General features: G+C 41.8%; 1 long non-coding RNA gene across 1 annotated transcript; it reads right to left on the bottom strand.

The window, feature by feature from the left end:
* Positions 1-10,600: 10,600 nt before the first annotated feature.
* LOC137482825 (uncharacterized) lies at positions 10,601-12,936 on the bottom strand. The gene is made up of 3 exons (XR_011004235.1): positions 12,556-12,936; positions 12,055-12,154; positions 10,601-10,883 (listed from the first exon to the last, which is right to left on the bottom strand). It is a non-coding gene; the product is annotated as an uncharacterized lncRNA (long non-coding RNA).
* Between the last annotated feature and the right edge of the window lie 7,824 nt (positions 12,937-20,760).

Here is a 20,760-nt window from a genome sequence, read left to right as displayed (position 1 = left end):
CGAGAGCTGCAGGGGCTTTTCCCCCGAGCAGTGGCTCCAGAGCTTGTGGGGTGGAGGCACCGAGCACCTGTAGGTCTGATGTTTGCTGATGTTTGCTGTGTGGTACAGTCCCTGGCACGGGGATTGCAGACAGCAGCTCTTACCAGCCAAGTCCTTTGCCAAATCCTTTCTTTGCTCCTGAAGGTTTTCATAATAAACACTCTTCTGAGGCCACTCTGAATTTGCTAAAGGAAAATCTTTTCATTAGAGAGCTGGGCTGAATGTCTGAGATAATAATAACTGGAGGCTATTTACAGCTAGAGGATGAGAAGGAGAGGTAGAGTCTTGTCATCTCTGGTGTGTACTCCACTGCTTCTCACCAGAACACATCTGACAGGACAAAAATTGGCATGCAAGTCTATATTTTATGTTTCAGTGCAACCAGTATGTGCATTTTTCCACCACTGAAAGCATTTCTCAGTGTTCCCTTTCATACTCAGAAATGGAGGGGAAGGAGAACTGCTTGGGAAACTCAGCCTGAGATTTCGAGTCACAAGATCCCACAACAATCTTCATCTCTTCCAGTTTGAAATTGAGGAGACCATCCACTGGTTTATTTTTGGGCTTGTAAAAAGTTATAGGAAGTGTAGACAGACACAGAGAAAAAAAAAAAAAGAGATAAAGCTCAAAGAATTGAACAAATTTACTTGTTCGTAAAGACACAGTCCCAAAAATTCAGCATAAATCTACAAAATGTTTACACAACTAAATGCCTGCTACAATAAGACCTGTTGTAGTTACTCCATCCAGCATTACCTGTTGGATATAATGAGTTAATAAAGCTGCAAATGGCCATCCATCACTGGGGTTATACTGGTTTGAATAAGCTCTTTGATCCAACTCAGAAACTACAGACAACATCAAAGACGGCCATGCAGAAAGCAAGTGCAGAAACGGCCTCTCATTTCTTCCCCCTTTGGCTCATGGCAAATGAATCTCACTGCATCCAATCTGATGAAAACCTGTGTCCCTGGAGCCACTCCTAAAACATGTCAGAAGCATCTATCTCCTTGTTAATCTGAAATTCTGTATCCATAAAAGAGTCAGCATCTCATTCAGATAAACCAGCCTGAACACTCTGCTTCCTCCTTGTTCCCTATTTATTTTTCAGGTAAAAGGTAGGAGCACAAAAAATCTTGCTTTAACAGAGTCTTCTGAGACAGTTGCCGAAACAGAGCTGAACTATTCAGATTGTGTTTCCGGGGGTTTCTTTTCCTTGTTGCTGTGGTTTTCTGCATGTCTCTCTCCACTCATTTTCTCATTGTCAGTGTCCTCTTGCCTGAGTCCACTGCCACAGGTTGCTTGGCTGGAGCAAAACTCTGACTCCAGCAGAACAGCAATAGAAAAAGGGAAAGCCAGGAGTGAGATACAGAGACTCCACATGCTGCTATGAATTTTCTCCTTTCATCTGGACAAGAATTCAGGCTGTAGCAGCCTCCTGACTGGTCTGGCAATTGAAAATAGGAGACTAAAGAATCCCTCTGCCTTCGCTGGGTTAATTGTGGGATTGGCTGTTTCACTTGCTCATAGGGAAGGATGTTTGCCTGCATAACTGCTGTTCCCTGTGGCTGCAGGATGGATGTGCAAGGAGACAGCGAGGTGTGGAGTGGGTAAGGAGCAGAGTGCCCACCTGCACAAGCACACCTGAGCAGAGCTGCAGGAAGAAGCTGCCAGCTGCTTGCTGACAGCAGGGAGAGAGCTGGAGCTGAGTCCTGCTTATGTCACGGCTCTTGCTGGAGGGAGGCACTTGGTGCTCCAGGACAGAGGGAGCAGCACCACCCAAGGCTGCTGCAGCTCTCCAGGTTCACTGTTCTGGGCAAAACAGACCTCTCTATTGCACTTTACAAAATTTCACAGGTGAAATTTAGCTCTGTGCTGTCCCTTGGATACTACCATGAATGAAAGAGAGGGCCTTGCCCCCTGTCCCACACATTGGAGGTGCATCCCCCATCCTGTTGTACAAAATTCAAGGGAATCTGCAGTGTTAAGGGCTCTCTCTATTTCCTTCCTCCAGTTATTTATCTTTAAGAGACAAATTTGGTCCCAAAAAGGTGACTTCCAGCAGCAGTCAGTGCGAAGGGCACTTGACTAAGTGTAAAGCATGCTGCACAGAAACACTTCAGAATGCTTTAATAAAAAACAACCACAGTGAGATGTATTTCACTTGTTGAAAAGAAATAATATATGCAGTGACTTTTGAGTGGGTTTGTGGCTTTGTCTGGTAAGGGCACTGCTGCTGATAATGCCCTCCTGATGCTACTTAGCTGTAAGAAGCTTCAAACTATATAAGGTTGATCAGGACAAAGAGAAGATGCAGCTGTAGAGGAAATTGCAGCATCTCCTTTTCCGTTCAGTTATTAAATAGTCCACAATGGTGAGTGGATGTCAAGAGCCGAGAAGTGAAAATATTGTTGATATGTTATGCTGTTTTACCCAGGAACAGCTGGCAGATTCTTCTAATGTTGTTGTTTTGTTTTTTGGTTTGGTTTTGTTTTTTTTGTTTTGTTTGAGTAAATTGTGGCTTCATGGAGAAAGGAAGGGGATCTGTTCCTACATATTGTGTCTTGCCTTGCTGTGTACTGGACACATGGAGAGCTTCCCTAGGTTAATTCTCTTTCACACTGCTTGTGACTACTTTGATTGGCTGGTGACAGTGCATCCCAAATTTCCTCCACTAAATGTCAAAACTGAAGAAAAGAAGGCTTCAGGAAGAACTTACAGCAGCCTTCCAGTACCTTAAGGAACTACAGGAGAGCTGGAGAGGGACTTCTGACATGGACATGTAAGTGATAGGACATGGGAGAATGGCTTTAAAGTGAAGGAGAGTCAATGTAGGTGGATATGAAAAAGACAATTTTTGCTGTGTTTTGCTGTGAGGGTAGTAAAACACTGGCCCAGGTTGCCCAGAGTGGTGGTGGATGCCCTACCCCTGGAAACATTCCAGCTCAGGTGGGACAGGACTCTGAGCAAGCTGCTCAAGTTGCAGATGTGCTGCAAATGGCAGGGGCATTGGACCAGATGACCTTCAACAAGTTCCTTCCAAGCCAAAGTATTCTCTGATTCTATGGAATCTCCTTGATAGAAATGAGCAGTGCAGTGCCCCCTGTCTCGGGTCTCTGGTGCCCCTGGGGTCTCACAGAAGGGTGTGCTTGCTGTCACAGTGCCACCACATGCCCTCGGGCAGTCCCAGCTGGGGCCGAGTTCAGGTCTGGTGTGGAGCCGTAGAGGGAGGAACAGCATTTGTTCACAAAGTCGTACCAACAGCTCAGGTCCAGCAGTAGGTTGTGACTGTAACCTGGCCATGTCACAAAACCCTGGGCAGGGAAAAATGCGGCCATTACACCCCTGCAATGTGACAGCTTCATTATTTGGATGTAGCAGGCAATAACAGCAGTAAGAACCCACAAGAGCTTAAAACTGGAATGGCACTGAACTATTTGTGATCAAACTAACTATGGAGAGCACTGGCATCTGGGGGCACAGGGGGTCTCTGCTCTGAGAGGGGAAATAAAAAATTGGAGGGAATATCCATAATTCCTTGGCCTGCACAGATCTGCCTTTTAGTGCTGTTCCCCATGCAGCAAGGATCTGGGAAGCTCTGCTACATCCCTGTAGTGTTTGCACTTTCTTTTCCCAATGCCATCTGCTATACTGATTTGTTAAAAAGGAAAATCAAATCTCTAATCCACTGCTGCTGTGTGAATAGAATCCCACTCAGGACATTAGCTCTGTCTTGTCAAGGAACACAATGTGCCATTAAAACAAAAAGATGCCTCCAGCTTTGGGACAAAGGAGCAATGAAAATTGAATGCCACCCACTTGTGCCATGAGTGCTCTAAGCCAGGGGACAGGCCCAGAGGAGTGGATGGAACTGAAGTGTCACCCTCCGGTGTGTGCCAGGCTGGGAGAGGATATAGTCATACAAAAGCAATACTTTAAAAACTCCTTTATTTAATTCCAAATCATCATAATCTTTTTTCTTTTATTCTTTTTTTTTTCCCCAGGGACAAGCAGTTCTGCAGTAGCTCAGAAGACAGAAATCCTAACCTGCCCCTTCCTGTGAATCTCCTGGGCACATCTTTGCAGCAGGGCTGTGTGTGTTTGCAAGGGCATTTCTTTGTCCTATCTTCACAACTAATCACCCCCTCTCCTCCCCAGTTCTGCCATGCCCACAGACAGGGTAAATAAAACAACACTGGATAAAATCAGAATTCCCAGCTGTTGAGGTACTTACAGGTCTTCCCAAAGTCTGATCTCTTAGAGCCCAGTGAAACACTAAGATCCCCAGTGTGTTTCTCTCATGAATTTCCAGCACCAGTGGCATTAGATGTGCCCATGGAAATCATTATGTTGGGAACATTTGGGTGGGAAGAGATTGAATACTTGCACTGGGACTAAGATGAATAATAACACAGTTTCCTCCAGTGGCTTGAGGGCTTTCTCTTGTTTCCTTCTGAAGGAGCTTTGTTGGCCTTGCAGCTGCTGGGTGGCAGATGCTGATTTAGTGGGGCAAGGCCCCCCCGTGCCCTCCTGAGCCCGCGCTCTGCCGTGCCTTACACATTTCTCTTTAAATCCATGGCTGCTTATGCGTCATGGATGATGCCCACGAGTTTGCTGGCAGCCCTGCCTGCAGATGCAGTAATTAATCATCAAGTGATAGGGTGGCAGTGCCCCTCATTGACTTGGGGGTGATTAAGAAGGGCTCGCTTTCTCCCTGCCTGACAAAGGACAGCGCTGAGCTGAGCAGGGCTGCTCGCCGGGGAAGCGCTGCTCCGGAACCACTGCAAAGCCCTGCATTTCCAGCAACATTTCCCATGCAGAAATCTCACAAAGTGCTTTGCAAACCAGCAAGCTGGGGGACTCAGGGAATGTGCAAACTCCACTATTCTGCAACTTTCCCATTCACCAACCCCTTGAGGCATTCCAGCCTGTTGTGTGGCTATGAGACACCAAGCCACTGGAGAAGTTGCCTGGTACAGCACAGGATTTTTCTAGAGGAAGAGCCTTTGCTGTTCTGGAACTGAGTATTTGCAGCTCCCCATGGTGTTAAAAATACAGTTGCCACTATTGAGTTTTGGTATTTCTATGTGCTAATCTAGTGCTGGGGGTGAAGGAGGACAGGAAACCATTTTGCGTGGCACGCATTTAAAATGAGCTCATGAACGCCTGAGTTTGGGCAGATCTCCCACCCAGCTAAATGAGAGATTTTTCTGGATAAAAATCTTGGCATTTGGCTATAAGCTTCTATTAAGAAGTAGAACGGTTTTCACTCATGAATATTCATGTGGCTATATTGAAATGTGTATACTATCAGCACACAACTTTGCAAATGCTTGATTCTAGTTTGTGCTGGGGAAATGAGGCAGCTGGTCATTAGTTCACCTCCCAGCAGGAACTTACACAAAGCAGTGGCTGTGTCAGCCTACCTGTGCCAGCTGCTATTATTCCTCTTCAATTTCACATAGTAAAGAAGCATTTCTCATCCTCGTAGTCACTTTCCTCCACCTGCTTGCATGGGAGATGGTTTTTATAATTTTCTGCTTAAAACTCTTGGCATATTTATTATTAATATTCTTATTATTACTCAATTGGGTATAAAGAAAAGCAATTAGAAATACTTCACTGGGAACAATTAAATACAATAATAGTGGAGCAATTAACCTGCAGATTAAGCATATGGTGGCAAGCTCTGTTCTTTATTTGCCCTCCCTTCATGTTCATGTTGTGGACGTGGGCTCTTAGGGGTCATCTATGGGGCTGAGAGCTGCCTGAGCCCTCTTGGAGGAGGGAGAGGCTGGAACTGGACTGTCAGGACTCATGGACCTCTTCTGCTGTTCCTGCTCTTTGCCAGGCTTTCCCTCCTTTGATTGTTGCTACGATTTATTGCCCTAGTTGAGTTTGGTACCACACAGACCGGTGGAGTGGAGAGATATTGAAAAGCAGGAGAGTCCTGTGGCATGGCAGAGAGGGCTCAGGAACCTCCAGCTGCCCACCCCAGAATCTGGCATCAGCCACACAGCCACAACAGGGGCATTCCCACAGCTATTCTCTTTCAGGCAGCCAGGTATAAAATTACAGAGTCAAGGGACTTCACCCAGTCAGCAACCATGGAAAGGATACGTGCAAGTATTTGTGGTTTTGGACAACTTGGAAACGGTCTTATTTAGTTACTTTCAACCTCTTGCCTGAGGAATCCATATTAGCTTGTTCTTTAGCCTTCACCTATTTTCTATTTTCCAGAGTCATTCTCCAGAGTCATGACATTGCTTTTCAGTCTGAAGCATTGCTTGGAAAATAAACTTCTGAATGTTCTTATTGAACAGCGGTGAAATTCAACACTTTATGCTTCTGTGTTTGTCAAGTGAAATTATTTAAAATTTTGTTCCAATGTTGCTAAGACAGTCCAAAGGCTCCAGATGGATTTAGAGAATATGAGATGTGTTGGGAACTGCTTCAGCTTTGTTCAGTCCTGCTGAGCATCAAGGCCCTGTCTCCGGACTGCACAGCCAAGGAAGGGAGAGGCTTTGCATCAAGGCTGGGAAAGAGAAATGAGAGCCAGGTTTCCATTTCCCAGACTGTCACTCTTGGGGGTACCAGACTGCTTTTTAGGGAGAGGCATCCAGCTTTGAAAGGAACCAAGTGAAACAAAGAGAGAGGCCACAAATGAGCTTGAATGTAGTGGAGTGAAAAGAAAAATATAGATAAATGTTTTTGGGAAGTTGTCATGATTATTATAGGATGAAGAAGAAGTGTGTCCAATTTATTAACAGTCTAATTATCTAATGAATTAAGCAGCTGTCTGTGTTTGCCCTCATAATGTAGAGATTTTTATTAGGACAAAGGCAAGTTCAAGTTTTTTTTGTCTAGGCATCTCAAGGAGTCAATCTATTGCTAGAAAGGGAAGGTGAGTTCCATAAACTGGTGGAAATTATAAGAAAATCACCATCCAAGAAATTTATTTCAGCAGTAGTTTATACATAGGCAAGCTTGAAGAGAGATGGATAGAGAAGTATTTCTGGTGGGGTTCACAGACATAAGTTGGTGGCTCATCTGAAACCTTGATTTCAGTGCCAGTGCTCAAGGAATGAAAAACCACAGCAAGGCTGAAGTCTGCTCCAAAGACCAACCTTGAATTTTAAACAATTTCATTAAAAGTTACTTTAATAATTGAAACAGGGATTGTTCCAGGAGGATTACAGTAAGTGTTTGTAAGACATGAATGTGTTGAAAAAACAAAAACAAAACAAACAAACAGACAAACAAAAAACCCAAAAAAAAACATATTCCGGTTAAGTCAAGTGGTCCTGTAACATGCTACCACATTATCACATAGGGAATAAAGACTGTGAGTGAAGGAAAAACTGATCACTCTGTGATGGAAAAGATCCTTATCACCTCATACTGCAGAGAGGACCAAATCTGCAGGGTTTGTTAATATCTGAAAATATTAAATGAACAAATAAAAGCTCAATAATGCTTCACAGATTTATCTCTTGCTAGTGGGGAATCTGAAAGCACTTCAGCAGGCACTGTTGTACCTTACATTTGTGGTTCCCATGGTGCTGTGACTTTCTCCTAAATGCAGGTTTGAGCAGAAAGGTGCCAAGTTTGTCTCTGGGGGTAATTCTAAGTCTTGCTCTTTGGCTGCTGCCATCTAAAATGGCTTCAGAGAGCCACTGTCTTTGGATTATTGCCCTCAAGACAGACCTGTGGGATGCTTGGGAGCATCAGTTACTCATGTTATTCAAGTACTGATCATGTCCTGAGCCTCCTAGAGATACAGGGACAGCCAGCAAGGGTTTCCAACCCCTCCATCCAGGAATATTCAAGTGTCTGGGTCTCGGTCCTGTTCACAGGCATCCTTGGTATCCTAACAGCCCAGGAGGAGATGGTTCTCCCCCTAGCTCCTGCCCTGCAAGGTCCTGGTGAGGTTGTTTTCCTTGTCCCTACTCTGCCCTGTCTCCTTGAGGGCAGTCACACTGCTCTCAGCTGCTCCCAGGCTCTGATGTTTCGTCCTTTCTGTCCTACTGAGGTCCCCATTTCCCATTCTTCTGGCACCTCTGCAGAAAGAGAAACAAGTGTTCATACCTCCTTAAAAAATGGCCATCAGCTTCTATATGGCCCACCCCCACCCAAACTGTTTAACTTGAGCTTGGTTGAACTGGTTTTCTAAAAGGGAGAATAAAAACACAGGCTAAACCCAAAAACAAACCCAAAAATCATAGAGGTAAACAGCCTTTGAAACTGCTTGCTTTCAGTTCTAGTAGAGCTTGAGGTATTTCAGAGTGAATTTTTTCACAAGCTGCTTTCCTGCTGTGGAATGTGAGCTGCAGGCTGGAGATAGCACTTCTCAAAAAGGGGAACCAGCTCCTGCTGTATTTAAACAGTGGCAGGTGGCTGTGATGCTGTTTAAAAAGAAGGCCCTATATCTACATTCTGATTCAGCAAGTACATATCTCAGAACTTCAAGGAAGGCAGGGAAGCCAGATGGGATTTTGGCAGGGGTTTGTTTGTTTGTTTGCTTCCTTGATTTAATTTTGGTAATGAAAAATCAAACTTTTAAAAATGAAGCAAATGCACATTTGTTTATTCCTCTGCAAATCATTCATTTTAGTAAGACATGTTACCCTTATTCCAATCTGCTAGAGCCTCTTGCATACCAAAAAAGCCTTTCTCATCTTATGACAACAGTTTTGGACTCAGCAGATTATCTTCCTCATCCATGTGTGGGGATAACCTCAAAACTTTTCACTGCTCTATGTTTGCTGCTGGTTGTGAGACAGGGGGTTATACTCTGCAGTATTTGAACCCTGAGAAAGTCCTGTGCATTCCTTTCTGTATCTCTTTATGGCTTTTCTAAGGCTTTTCTTTGTAGAGAGTTCCTTTTCTCTTTGCTGCCCCCAATTCCTTTTTCTTGTATCCTCCTGTTTGTGCCCCTTTCCCCAGACATGCCTGGTTCTGCCTGCACAGTCTGTAGCCAACATCTGAGAAAGGAAAAACAAACTCCTCTGGTTGTACCCAAGAATGGCATGAGCAGAGACAACAAGATAGACCATGCACGGCTCCTCACACATGTTTCAAAAGGTTTTCCCCGTGGCAGTTCCACTCAATGTCTCAAATCAACTACTTCTTGTAAAAAACTACCAGACCCATCCTCAGCTGCTATGTCCAGGAGCAGCTGAACAAATTGCCTTCTATTAGTAAAAGAAAGATTTTGGTAATTGTGGATGAAAATCCTCAATCTTTTCTTAGTTACCATCTTGAGAAAATTTTTCATTTTCAAGTTTTCTGATTGGTTTCTATAGACAGTAAAAGTGACCTCCAATTTTGTCCTTCAGAGATATCTAGAAGAGATTAATGAAAATATAAACTCTGGAAAATCCTTTTTCTTTCAATTAATCTTAAAAAGTGCTTTCAGCTGATATGAATTAGACCAATTCCTCAAGCAAAATAACAAAATCTAGTCAAGTCTATTAACCCCACTGGCAGTGCTGTACTTCCAGTATGGTTTTCCTAAAATACAAATCCCCCCACCTTGTTTAATTTGGTTGGTGTTTTTTTTTTTTTTAATAAGTTAGCAAAACATCAGAAGATTAAATTTGATTCAAAGTGTTTCAGTGTTTTGCATCTTAATCTCATCTAATTTCTCAGACAGTGGGTTCTCAGCGACACTTGAGAAAATGTGACCTTTGAATTTTCTGTTATGACGTTTTTGATCAGTCAGCTGGGGAAACCTTAAAAGCAAAGTTATCTCAGTTTTTTTTAGCAGGGCCCTCCTGCCAATTGGAAGTTATCAGCATCTTCCAACTGATATGCCATAGTTTTGAAAATGTTCTTTCTGAAGCAATTGCATCTGAACTTTTGGGGCTTTGCTGATGAACGGATGACTCATTTAGAAACATTTTACAGGATAGCAGCAGGTCTGTTCTTAATCAGTTTTGAGCAAGGAAATCCAGGGAAATTTTAAATACTGTGCTTTCATTATAAAGTTAGGTTTTATTCATGAGATTCTCATTGACCTTTTAAGTAAGATACACAGTCACCATGCCAGAATTTCCAACCAACTGAGGGAGTTTTAATAAAACTTTCTTAACTCTTTTTCCCTGAAAAAGGAGATATGTGGCTTCAAGAGAGTTGGGAATTAACTGTGAGTGCTTTTGTTTCTCTGGGCCCTGCTCAAACAAAGCAGTATTTAGGCAATATTTCCATTTGTGATTCCTCTGAGGGTCCAGGGCACAGAGACATTTCTCCATTTGACAGATGAACTGGGAATTGTGCCTGTTGTGCTTCTCTGTGGGGATGACCAGAGACCTCTTGACATCTGGGCTCTTTATTCCTTTTGATGCAGTGTGTGTCTAGCAAATCTTTGGAATTCTCCACCTGTAGAGTGGGACCCGCACAAGATGTTCTGATCCCCACTGCCCCCACACTCTGTCAGTGTAAATGCTGTCTTAATCTGATTTAAGATATCCCTGAGGCAATCTGGAAGGATTAGCTGCTTCAGACAACTGGGAAAAAACCTAATTTCCAAAACTGAGTATCCCAGACTAGTATTCCTTACCAGACTTTATTTTTATTTTCTATGTAGGACAACTAAAAGAATCAGAGTGTCAGTAAGGGTCATTGAAAGTGACAACTGATCTCCTGATGATCAAATTTCCTGCCAATACGCATTTGTGTCCCACTAATTTCATGGGTGCTGTAGCAGTCACAGACCAATTTGGCAGCCATTCACTGGGAGTTTGCTGGCAATATTCCAAGTGTAGAGGATAGAGGAAGTATAAAAGAATCCATAGCATTTAAAACCAAATGCTTACCTACACAAGTGATATGGAATAGTCCCTCTGTAAAAAGAAAGAACAAAATATTACCTAGTTGTGTAAGGTAACACTAGCATTCCAAGGAATAACTTCCAAGGAAGTTATTCTTGCAAAACACAGCACTCATCCATCTCATGGATTCCATTTAACTAAGGAAAACTGGGAAATGCTGTCATGGCACTGCTTATGTGTGCATGCATATTGGCAATTTGGGTGAGATAGGAGGGAGCATCCACTCCGTCCTTGTCTGATAAAGAGGCTCTGCCTTGTGATCTCATCTGATGCTCCCAAGTTCCTCTTACAGGAATAGAGAGAATAACTCCTCATTCACCTTTTCCTGCCAGGAAAAGGCTTTTCTATGGCTCTGCCACTTCCTCATCCCATCATCTCTTCTCAGAGTTAAAGGCTTGGAGTTTATTTAATGTCTCCCATTGCAGAAACCATCTAATGTCTTTGACTTTTTTGTCCTTCTCTGTGTCTTCACTGGGTTTTTTGCCTGTTCCTTTTTGATGCAGTTCATGCAGTGTTCAAGTATGGGCAAATCTGGGGCTCATTCAGTGGCATGGAGCTGCTTTTCCTGCTACTCTTGGTTGCTTTCATACCTTACATTCTGTTTACCTTTCCAGCCTGCCGCAGGGCAATGAACAGATGTTTTTGTTGAGCAATCTGCAGCGACTCTATGATCTCTTTGCAGAATGATAATGGCTAATTTAGAGATTATCATTGCATATGTGTATTTAGTGTTGTTTTCCCCATGTGCATTGCTTTGCATTTATCAACATTGAATTTAATCTGCCAGTTTCTTCCTCCCTCAGAACTTTATGATGAGTTTTAGTTTTTACTATCCTGAATAATTTTATACTGTCAGCGAAACTGTAGATCATCCTTAGGGCTAATATTATTTAATATTTTCATTAATATATGCAAACAAAAAATGTTTCAGTGTGCGAATTTAATTTGGTAATAGCACAAAGTTGAGAAATCTTCATTTCAGAAGATGCTCAGCATATTATAGATTAATAAACATATGAGTTTGGGCGCTGGAATAATGAAAATCAAAGTAAATGCAATAGTGTAAACTGCAAAGTCATTCTATTTTTAAAATATATTGACATATAGCAATTATGCACATTTAAGGGTATATAGCAACAGTTCTTGCTGGGGTAGGAGAGTTCAGCAGAGGAGAAAAACCAACCTGACACATCAATCAATCTGCAAATGGACTCTCAGCCACTGGACTTATATAGCTCTAAAAAGTCAAACCTAGTCTTTGGAGATAACAGAAGCTGCATATCCTGCAGAGATAAAGAGGGATCAGTATTATTGTGTGAGGTGCTGGATTGCCAGGTGAACCTCTGCCTGCTCACGTTCAATGGAGACTCATTCAAGTTAGAGACATGCAGGTCAGGTAACCTGCGGACAAGGAGATGTGTCTACAAGGAGCATTTCAAAGAGGAAAACTGATTTCCCTTTATAAATGAACTGAGGAACAGAACCCTGTGAGCTAATGGTGCCACTGGCACGGGAGCAAAGAAGAATAAATTGATCATGGATAGATTTAACCTGGAAATTAACTGAAGCTTTCTATCAGTTGGGTGAGAAGTAACTGTAAAATGGAGCCTGAAGCCTTTGTGAAAGAGTTGGATTCCAGGATTGTCCCTTTATCAGCTGACTGGCTCTGCTGGTGGAGAAGCACCTTTCCAGCAGGAGTGGATCCCTCTTCGTCAGCATCCTACCAGAGCTATTTCATCCCTCCTCATTACTGGAGGATGGTTCAAAAGGTGTCTCCATGCTGCTGGAAACACCACTGGCTCTGAGAATTGTGGTGGTCTGTCCTGGAGAGAACGGGCTGTGAACCAGCCACACTGCATTAACAGTATTTTGAGAGGCCAGAATAGATATCATCCAGTCAGGTTATGGTGAGAGATGGGTGAGAAGAAAAGAATGATGGGAACAGTTATGTAAATTAAGTTATTCCTTATAAGGCTATGTTCTGAACCCTACCCTCTGATTGGTTAATCTTATGTTCCATATAAGGTATTGTTTCTGATTCTTTCTGTTCATTGGTTCCCTGCCCTCTATATAAGGTTGTGTTTGCCTCATTTCAAGGTCTTCCGGTGTAGCCCCCTGCAGTGTACAGCTTACATTTCTGTTGCACATTTATTGTTAGCTCACCTTTTCTTTTCCTTTATTAAACTTCGATTTTCGAGCATTCCAGTCATACCAGTCCCTATTTTACTTACTGCCACGCTCCCCGCCGATCTGGTCCCGGGGTTGCTGCTGGCAACGAGGGTTTGTCAGGCACGTGCGACGCAGCAAACGAGCAGCAGGGAACAGACCCTGCTCTCCAAGAAGTGCTGGATGAGGATAACGTGCTGTGGAACTCCTGGCCGTGATGTCAAGAGTTGGCAGCTACTCAAGCTCAGATGATTCTCAATGAGCTATTTCTCATTAACATTTCTACATATGGAGGAAAAATACTTCAACAGCAGCACAGAATGCTGGAGCCCTCCATCTGTAAGAGAGCCCATGCAACGAACATGAATAGTTTCTTTACTGTGTATTAGAAGGTCTTGAATATTTTGACACATTTTTAGGTTTCAGCTTTTGGCAATTCACCAAAAATAGTAGTCAGTTTATGCCAGTCATAGAAGTAAAAGGTTTGTGTTGTAGATGCATGGAAGTCAGAAACCAAAGAAGCCAAATATTTTTTTCTTTCAAAGAAATATATTCCTTTAATCTTGAGCCTACAGTTATCTTGATTTTGAGAAGGATACTTAGTGCTGCAAAAACCAAAATCACTGCTGCTTTATCCCACTTGTTGGGTTTGGTTTTGTTGGGAGTGGGGTTTTGTTTTGTTTGTTTGGGTTTTGTTTGTTTGTTTGTTTGTTTTGGGTTTTTTCCTTGTTTTGATTTTTTTTCTGCAATGAAAAACTTACTGAAAAATTTCTTGCCTTTATACGTGCCACTTTGTAAGAGCAAAGTAAATATAAAAAGAATATCAATGTAATAAAAAATGGCATGAAGAGCTCTGAAAAGACAACACTTAAGGGAAAAATGTGCTTGGAAGTGTGATGGCAATGCAGTAACCACAATCTGCTCAAACCAAAAAGCATTGTGATTTTTTTTTCTTCTTTTTCTTTTTTTCTTCTTTTATCTTTTGTTGGAGTGAGCAGTTCAGCATCCTTTCTACCAGCTGACGTGAAGAGGACAAAGGCGACTTGAAATCACTTTTACTGAGAATATTTGAGTCTTCTTTCCTTAGATGTGACTGCTAGGACAGTTCTAGTTCAAAGAGGCCAGGATGAAGGGTAAGGTAGGAAGTTCTAGAAGGGATTTCTGTTTGGGGTTTTTTTCCCCCTTTGTTTCTATTCCTCAACATGGTGAGTCCAGGGTCCTCATCAGAGCCTTCCAGCCCCAGGGCTTGCTAAGAAAATCTCACTTTTCTGCCCAGCTGGGCATGGAAACCATCCACGTGCTGGGTTCACGTGCTCTGCTGAGAGTACAGATAATAATAAATTGGTGCTGTTTTAATGGACTTTATGTACAACCTGAGGCAGAGATTAGACCTGGGGTTTTTTTTGTCCTGTTTGTGTAAACCTTATTGAGGATGTTGCTGTCACACTTTACATTCCATTTATTTTCTTAACGGTTCATAAAAGATTACTAAGTGAATAATGAATGTTTCAATTAAGCACACAGATTGTTATCTAGGTCATTAAATTGCTTTCAAACCTTGGTAATGTCTGCTGGTGACGTAACAATTTTGGAATAATCATTATAGATGCTTTTCAATACATATTACTGTTTATTAACCCTCTGTTAACCATTTACAAATTAATCTCTGCTAATATAAAACCGGGTAAGAATTCATTCAGTAGAGGGTGCCCGTTATTCCAACATAATTTTGCACTCCTGAATTCTCCGAGTAAATCAGAAAGGAAATGGTCATGGAGTATCTTCGACAAGTAGGAGTGAAGCAGACATTTATATTAATCTAACAGAATTTTATGGAGTCAAGGTGGGATATAGAAATTGTTCCATTTTCAGTGGAGAGGACAAGCATGAGCAGAGAACAATTCATCACAACGGTTTTACCACAGGATTAATTTTCTGCTGTACTAAGTATAAATTGGCCTGAAGAAAATTATTTTAGCAGAACTGGATATGAGCACCATAGCTGGCCAGAAAATTGGCTGAATGATGGTAAACAATGGAGGCATCAAACTGTCAGATTGTAGCTAAAAAATATAGCACAGGAATCTGTCTTAAGATTGTTCTTATTTAACATCACCTTTAGTGATCAGGAAAAAGGCATGAGAAGCATATTAGTTAAATAGGCAGATGGTGTTGCCTTGGAAGCCAATCAAACTTTAGAGATGACAGAAATATTGCTAAAGATCTCTAAAAGTCAGGAAAAGGGATGAGGGAAAAACAGAAACAGTTTGAATTGGTGGAGATGAAAGTGTTGGGGGGGGAAGATGTCCCAGAGCACTGATGGAGCAGTGACAGCAGGAAGACACAGCTTCAAAACCAGGACAGCTCTTCAGAGCTAACAGTGTTGAGTTATCTGTGATGATGAAAAATGGAAGTAATATCTCTGCTAAGTGTGTTTCCCCTATAAATGTTGCTGCCATCATCATTTTCTAAGTGCATTTTGTACCTCTCTCAGCCCTGGATGAAGAGCTAAGGTGACCTTGCATTTGTTGACAAAAAGCTCAGTCAGGGCCAGCTTGAAGCCCCGCTAATTAGCGTTGTTAATTATAGGGTAGATTGGCACATTTCCAGCTGTACCTCTCCTGGTAAAACCAAGTTACTTTTAGGTCAGAGGTTGTGGTGCTGTAGTGAGCAGCTCACTACAGATTTGAGTGGATGAACAAAGAACCAAACAATCACCCTTTAAGTGCAGAAATCTGAAACCCTGATAGCCAAGAGGAATGCTAATTAATTCACTCAATCACCTGAAGCTACAGCTGTGGAAGTAGCTGGTGGACATCGTGGTGGTAGTCATACTGGTCTGTTAATGACCTGAGAGCCACAGACTCTGCTCAGCATCCCTGGTGTCTTCTCAGCCAGCCTGGATTAGGATGAGGAACTTCTCCTGCACCCTCCACTGGCACTGCTGATGGCCAAGTCTGGAGGCAGCTTCCACCTCCAAGGGGTGCCCTCAACAGGCCCCTTTCCCTACAAAATATGAAGATTTGGCAAATCGAGACACATATTACACATTTGAAGTAATATTTTGAATTTGTTATGATGAAATGTATGGACCTACTCGTGTTCCCAGCCTGATTGTTAAGGCTTTTAAGATACACATGAAATACAACAAGGGCAGAGGGAAAGAAATTACTGCCTTGGGTGCTCATCCAACAGGAGACCACGTAGAAGCAAATGCACAATGTCCCCGTGGTGTCCCTGTGGTGTCCAGGGTAAGGAAACTTGAAAATGCACAGATTCAAGGCACAAGAACCTGATCCAAAATTCAGATATATATTCAGATGTAGTAGTTCTAATGGGCCCACTACTTTGACCCAGTAACAATTCACTCAGGGTTTTTTTATTTTTTTAATAGATTTTTAAAAGTTGGCATTAAAGAAGAGATATTTTAACTCAGCCTCAAGATCTTTGCATTTTCTGGGGTAAAGCTTAGCTAACAAAGCAACTGCAAGGACTATACAAGGAATGAGTAATAGATGGATGTAACAGTGGTACAACACTGTGAATGGAAAAATACCAAAGATTTAAAAGTGCTGGAAAGCTTCCTGTGTGTGTTCCTTTAAACACATACATTTTCTGGATCTAAAATCTCTTTGTGCCTAAGAATGAATGCAGTGATTTTTATATGAGGCAGCACTAAAAATCACACTCAAATTCCCAATCGAAAAATGAAAGGTTCTGATATTTACCATTAACCCAAGACAACAAAAAAAAAGAGGGTTTGGTCACTTGAAACCTCCTAATGTAATGCCAATTGCATTTAGTTATGGAAAATTGAAATGAAACACATATCAAACATAAATAAATACAAATCAAGTTCTTAATCAGAGAGTTGGTACAGCAGTTTCCATCCCCTGCAATCAGCTCTGTAATTGCCTCACCTGGAGCTGAAATGTCATCTCTCCAGAGAGGAGGAGGACTGTTGTCTTTTCAAAAGATGATAATGGATTTGATAGAATATGATTCATAAAGGATTTTTTTTCGTTTTCTGGCATGGCCTATTCGAGAAATTTTAGTGAGATAAGTGAATCCCTTTTAACTGTCCTTGAGTGAAGAACAAAATGGGAAGTGAATTGAGAGCCAACTACAAATGCTCTTTGTTATCATGTCAAGAGCAATGGCCTGTTCTGCTGGAACGTGCTTCCACTGTCCCCTGCCACGCTGACCCTTATGTCAGAGAGCAAATTGTGGATTGCTGTGGAGGATTTGTGGTTCTACCTGCTCTGAGAAAAGGAGCCCCTCGGGAGAGACATTCAGCCATGGCCGCAGTGCCAGGAATGTCATCTCTCTTATGGCATCCCCAGGGGGAAATCGAGTCCTGCTTATCTCATTTTCATGATAGGAGCTGTAGGAGGAAGCAAGGGCCTACTGAAGCCTTTCTCTTCTGTCATCATCTATTATGCTGTAAATTTCAACATGTCTTTTAGGACTGGCATTGTTGACTGTAAACATAGTTCTTCATCATCCCTTCACATCTTGCAGGTTGCCTGCTTGGAGAGAGCAAATTTGCCTAAACTGTCAAAACTTCTTTCTGGATTTGATATTCTTCCACCACCCAAACATCCCATGAATCCCCACTATTTTTTAAGTACCATTTGTCCAGTATTTACTCAGGTGTGCTGTAAGGATGTGGTATGCATGTTTTTGTTAATGGAAATTTTAGAATGTTTTCCATTTACTGTGATACAAACTTCTATGGCCTGACTACAACCCCACTCCCTGAATAGGTATTTATTTTAGTTTCCCTCCTGTCATTAGTGTCCTACATGTAAATTAGGTCCTGCTCATCAGGACAGACAGAGTTCCCAAAGAAGGTGGTGCAGAGACCTTCCCCAGTGACTTTGGGAAAAAAACAACGAAGCACAGCAGAGAAGGAGCTCGAACATAAGACAGCAGCTCCAATCTTTCCCAAATTACACAGCTCTGAGGAAATACCCAGTCCCCATGCATAGGGACATCAGTCATTTTATCTTGGCAGAGTAAATAGATTGTGCACCAGGACTGTGCTTCTGACAGCTCCTCAGAGCAGATAAAACCAATAATTGTGCTGATAACAGAGTCACTAAGATGGATAGGTGTGTGTGAGGAAAAGCCAAGCACATTTTGGAGACACATGGCCAATTTAGCAACTTTCAAACTGTTTGACTAAAATGTAAATAGAACTTCTGATGTCAAATGCAGCTCAATAAATACTAAACAGTGAACAATATGGCCATCAAGCATGGAAAATCAAGTTATACAAATTGTAAGGCTCTCTACTTGGCAAGGTTTGTTTTTTTTTTTTTTTTAGCTTAGGATTTAGTAGCAAAACTAATATTTTTAAATTGTACCAGATGTCTCTTCCAAAAGGAATGTGCAAATTATCTCCTGGCAGATGACATAGATACTTATACTCACTCCTAATTTCATACAGAAAGAATCTGTCTGTGTGTTTGGAAGGACATTTATGTGACTTCACATTAATATCTGCACATGTCCAAAGGTATGACTTAAAAGTAAAATGGCAAATGCAAACAAGGAAACTCAAACATTTCCCCAATGAGTCAAGCTTTTTGCTGTAGGTCTGTACATACTATACATAGCTGAAATAGAGAATAAGTAATGACAATCCTTGGATGGGCACAGCTCCTGGAAAAATGGAGCATTTAATTTGGCAATAACCCAAAGTAGTCTGTCTAAAAATGTTTAGGGTGATAGAAATAATTAATTTGGGTATGCACTCTGTTTCCTAATGAGAAATTCAGTGGGGCTGTTATAGTTTATTACAGAAAACTGGGAATAAACAACTCCAAGGTCGGGCCACTTGACCTGCTCCTTAGTACAGCACCAAGCACACAGGACTCACACAGGACCCAGCTATCACTGCCCCTGCTCACAGCCCGTGCCCCCTGCACCATCACCTTCACAAATCTCCCACAAATTATTTGGTTTCCTTCCATGTTCTCTTTGTGCCTTTCCATTTGAAGTTATTTTGTTCCCCGTTTTCTCTCAGATCACGCTCAGTCAACAAAGGCAATACTTCTTTATTCAAGGGGGGATTATAAGAGCTACAAAGCCTAAGTGAGGCAATGCAGGAATCCTGGTTTGTTATGGCCATGTGTCTTCTAGGTTCTCTGATGTTTAACAAGATGTAAATGCCAAAGTGAACTTTTTCTTACACTGTTGTTTCTTGTAGATTTGTTTGATGTCTGGTAGGAGTTGAAAAGGCAGTTCTTCTCTGCTAATAGCTTCTCTTTACTCTTTCTGACAACCTACTTTCAAAAGACTTGTAAGAACTTGGTATATTTAGGAATTTTCCTGGCTGTCAATTTTACTTTAATTTGGACAGCAAGATCAAAAGTCATTAAGGGAGAACAGGCACAGAAATGAACAGGCATATGCATACACAGCCACTATGCAGGATAAAACCCATGGAGCCTGTGCTGAAACAAAAATACTTTGGCGTGTTTCAGATGACTGTAGGAACAAGGAACAGGAACAGATGAATACTACATAAATAAAGATCCTATTCTCCAACATTTAGAAAGATCAAAGGAGGACAAATAATGAATAAAGTGACATTAATTGTCATCAGAGAATTCAATGATTGTAGAATTGTCTCAGAAAATACAAAGAAATGTGCACAGATAAGGCACTAATATGAACCTAAATCCTTCCCACACTGTCAGATTTCAGTTAAATCTTGCAAACGGCTCCAACTCCTCTGCTGATCATTTTGTTTACAGAATGGCTACCACTGATTTTTTGCCAATAATGGATTATGAGGGGGGTTATTGGCTGATAGACAAATCACCAAATTGGGTGAGAGAAATGTATTCATTTCTGATTTTCTTCAAATTTTAGGCTACTGCCAGTCATCAAGTTAGCCATCAGCATAACAGAGAAGATCATTAGCATATGCATAAGTTTTCATTATATTATGATGCATCAGTCAGAAAAAGAAGTCACAGATAAAATCCTACCTACTCCTTCTGTAACTGGCCACTACATTGCACTTCTGCTTCAACTGCGATTTTACCCAGGTGGAAGTATTCATTGTCTGGAAGTAGGAACATGATCCAGACCTCTACTTGCCCACATAGAGGAGGCTATTGCTGATAATTGTTAATTGCAGTTCAGTAAACCTAATGGACAGTCAATCACTCTGGTGCAAGTGCATTGAGCATTAATAAAGTAACTTAATTTCACCATTTTGCATTTGCCACACTGCTTGCTTTGATCTCTGCTAAATTGGATCATTACCTTGTTAAAATTGAAACCAACTAATTTTCCCAATTGTCTTTTATGAACAGAAAGAAATCGTTGAGCTGCTGTGGAGAGCTATGAACATGATAAACATGAAAAATTAAAATCCAGCCCTTCTTCCTGCCCTTGTGCCCTGCAGTTTGTGGACGTGTGCTGTACTGAATGATTAGTGACAGGCTGGAGATGGATGGCCAGAACAATCAGCCTGACAAATGCTTCTCAAGGAGGCAAACTGGGGAGGGTTAGAAATACACTTTTTTTTAATCAGACCCTCACTTTTACTGGAAGGACTGTCCAGCCTGGTATTCTCATGGAAGGAGGGTGTGCAAGAATAGAATTATGTAATTATTTGACCGGGGCATGGTGAGTGCTAAAACCTTGCTTCAGGGAGGCTTCTTTGCAGCAGGAAGCAGAAGGAGCTACAGTACCTTGCTGGATA

This window comes from Anomalospiza imberbis, chromosome 15 (assembly GCF_031753505.1).
Source record: "Anomalospiza imberbis isolate Cuckoo-Finch-1a 21T00152 chromosome 15, ASM3175350v1, whole genome shotgun sequence".
NCBI lineage: Eukaryota > Metazoa > Chordata > Aves > Passeriformes > Viduidae > Anomalospiza > Anomalospiza imberbis.
Note: the sequence above shows the minus strand (reverse complement) of the source record. Positions and strands in the feature narration are given on the sequence as shown.